Source organism: Capsicum annuum, chromosome 7 (genome assembly GCF_002878395.1).
Source record: "Capsicum annuum cultivar UCD-10X-F1 chromosome 7, UCD10Xv1.1, whole genome shotgun sequence".
Taxonomy (NCBI): Eukaryota; Viridiplantae; Streptophyta; class Magnoliopsida; order Solanales; family Solanaceae; genus Capsicum; species Capsicum annuum.
The window spans coordinates 208,177,328-208,181,183 of NC_061117.1; positions in this window are offsets into that span (position 1 = coordinate 208,177,328).

The window sequence follows — 3,856 nt, forward strand, 5'->3', positions numbered from 1 at the left end:
AAGATATCCATCTAAGCCCAATTATATAAGTCAATTAACAAAAAGGGTAAATGTGAAGATTTGTTAGACCGCAGGGTATATATCCATCACTTTTTTAACGAGAAGTGTATCTGCTCTAAATAGTAAAGTTGAAGGGTATATTTTTCCCTTTAGTAGTTACCTTGTTGTAATTAATCAAACACATCAAAATTTGTGTCACTGATCTTTTATTACTATAATTTAAAGCAAATTAAATCTCTTGTTTTGACCTTGACTTAATAAAAAATAACAGTAAAGAAATAAGTTGTCTTTCATATATATATATAGTACATAAGGAAAAATCTAATTACAATTTAACTCAAACATCATTAAAGCTGCATAATGAGTTGGAATTCACTTATTCACAGCATCCAACTCTTTGTTGAATCTGACAACAAGCTTTTACCCATTGACATCAACTACACCAGCCCTACATGGTCGTATCAAGAAGAACTTTGTTCAAGTCCTTTAGCCGGCCCAATGTCCAGTAGGGCTAGACAATGGACTTGCAAATGGATAAGAATAAAGGTTTTCCTTGTACGACCAATTAGTGATGGTGCAGATGGTGTTAAGAAGAAAGAAGTTTGTTCTCTGATTCAACAAAGAAATGTGTGGTGTGAATGCTAGATATTCCATAGAGGCACCGAAAAATAGAGAGAAAAGAAAGTAAGAAATTGTACTAGAAAATTCTTGACTCTCAAGATGTTAGAGAAAGCAATTGAGGGGTGGAAAAATAAGGAACAAAAGAAGGGGTTTTATAGTTGGTGTGAGGTGTTATTAGAAGATAATATTTGGAAATCTTATAAATAATATACTATATATATTGATTTACATTAGATTTGTTAAGAAGTTAAAATTAGACCAAACTTATCAACCCTAATAACCTGCCAAAAATAAAATATCCTTAGTAAGAAAATAAACATCACAAAATAGATAAATAAATAATTATTATTACCAATCCTTTTTTGTCCAGTCAACCCATATTGAATATAAATCATGCAAGATGATATGATTAATAAGTATTAAATTTAGGGCAAAATTCAGAAATAGCATACTTATCTTCTTAATTAACATAATATAGCAAATTGTATTTTATATTTTTACAAATTGTTGCTACAAAAATATAAAAACACATGATTTTTACTGTCATTATGATCGATATGTATTTCATATGATTTTTACTGCCATTATGATCGATATGTATTTTATATTTTTGTAAACTGTTGCTACAAAAATACAAATACATATGCTACAAAATATTTTGATAAAAATATTGTTATTTTTTTTAATTTAATACTTAATTATGTGTTATCGTAAATAGAAATGCAAATTAGAATTCAAAAGTTAGTTAAATACAGTGTTGGTTCAGGAGTTGAGTTCCAGAAATTAGTTAAGAGCAATTAGTGGAGTATGTTAGCCACAACTGTTCAGTTAGTTAGAATAACTGATCAACTTCTATTTTCTATTAATATTTGATGTAATCACTCAACTACAGCAGGATATGAAATCAATCCAATTCCTTCTCTCTCAATTATCTCTATCTCTCTCTTTGTTTCTTCTTCTTCTATGATTGTATCCTCGAGTTAACTTCTGGGCAATCAACTCGATCCTCGAATCCTTGTGGTTCCTGCAATCGATTAATATTGGTATCAAAGTCACTCGACCTCTGCAACAATAGAGAAAGGAGCAAGAGTAACTGGTGACTCAACTTCAGAAACTGCTACTGCAGAAATTAGGGATTTACGTGAGATGTTGCAGAGCTTGGTAACAGAGGTGGGACATTTAGCTGGTAAGGTTTCATCATTGGAGAATTTGGATCATGCTATTACGGAATTGAAACAACAATTGATGGGGGGGAATAGGAGAAACACCATTCCATTGGTGCATGAAGAGACACAGGACCATGAAAAAGGAATGGGGAATCGCAAGGAAAAGGATAGGAGCCCTAATTTTGGTAATAATTCTCTTTTTCATACTGCTTCGAATTTTCAACAATCTTATTTCACGCGATGGTCACGGATGGATTTCTTGAAAGTTTTTGGGGATGACCTTCGATCTTGGTTATTCAAGATTGAGCAGTTCTTCTCTATGGAGAATATTGCAGCTGATGAGAAGGTTAACATTGCATCATTGCAATTGGAGGGTGAAGCAATCCAATGGCATGTTTCTTTTATGCGGTATAGACAGTACTCAGAAACTATCAGTTAGAAGGAGTATATTGGTGCTTTAGTAGAGAGATTTGGGATCGATTTTGATGATCCCATGGAAGAAATTAAAAAGATTAAGCAGACAGGAAGTGTAAGGAAATATCAAGCAGCTTTTGAAAAAAGTTTGACAAGAGTGAACCTATCAGAAGAGAATGCTATCAGTTGCTATATTGGGGGCTTAAAAACAGAATTGATTATAGTTGTTAAGATCACCAAACCTTCATCTCTCTCTCAAGTATACGAAATTACAAGAATGCAGGAGGCTTATCTTTTGGCTATAAGGCAACACCCCACTAATCATTCTTAGGTAACTGCAAAGAGGTTTGCAGATCAGAAGTATTCGAGCAGCAAAGGCATTTTGCCTACTCCTTATAGCACAAATTTTGGTTTTTCTAAGGGATTGAATAGGAGAACTTTGAGTATTGAAGAGATGAATGACAACAGGGCAAAAGGCTTGTGCTATTTCTGCAATGAAAAGTATATGCCTGGACATAATTGTAAAACTTCCAAGAAATTGTATTTGTTAGAAGTAGATGAGACAGAAGAATTAGAGGCATCAGTTGAAGATCTAGAAGAAGAAGCCCAAGATGAGCTTGTTGATAAGCAAGAATTAGGGCAGCCTGTAGAACACATGGAGATTTCCATGCATGCCTTAAATGGATGCTTAGGATTTAGGACCTTGAAGGTAACTGGTTATCACTCAAAAATGGAATTGTATATACTGGTTGATATGGGGAGATCTCATAACTTTATAGATCCTGAATTGGTCAAGAAGTTAGGGTGTGAATTGAGATCTATTAACTCTGAGGTAGTGGCTGCCGCAAATAGTAGTATGAAAGTAGATAAGGTGACTACTATAACTTGGTTGTTACAAGGTACTGAATTCTGTGTTGATTTCTTATTGTTACCTCTGGGATCTTACGGTGTTGTATTGGGAGTTCAGTGGTTGCTGACACTTAGTGATATCAAGTTGAATTTCAGGAATTTGACGATGGAATTCTGGTATAAGGGGAGAAAATATCTACTTAGAGGCTCTAAATGTCAAGTGCTAACTCCTAGTGTTGGGAAATTAGAAAATCACTTAGGAATGAAATCTCAATTGTGTATGATTCAGGTGATTCCTCAAGAAATTGATGAAGCAAAGTGTTATCCTTCAAAAGTTGACACTAATCAAAAAGAAGATCTTGTACTTTCACAGGTATTATCAGAATTTGCTGCTTTGTTTGAAGAACCTATTAATCTACCACCTTCTAGGGGTATAGTTGATCATAGGATTGTATTACAATCGGAGTTGAACCTGTGAATAAGAGACCTTACAGATACCCTTCAATTAAGAAAGATATTAATGAAAAAATAGTATAATAAATGATAGATCAGGGAATTATTCAGCCTAGTTTCAGTCCTTTTGCCTCACCTGTAGTTTTGGTCGGCAAGAAGGATGGCACTTGGAGATTATGTGTCGATTATAGGGACTTGAACAAGTTTACTGTCAAAAACAAGTTTCCAATCCCTATTGTTAAAGACTTGTTAAATGAGCTAGGTGGATCCAAGGACTTCTCTAAAATTGATTTAAGGTCGGGATATCATCAATTGAGGATGGCTAAAGAAGATGTTCCTAAGACTGCTTTTAG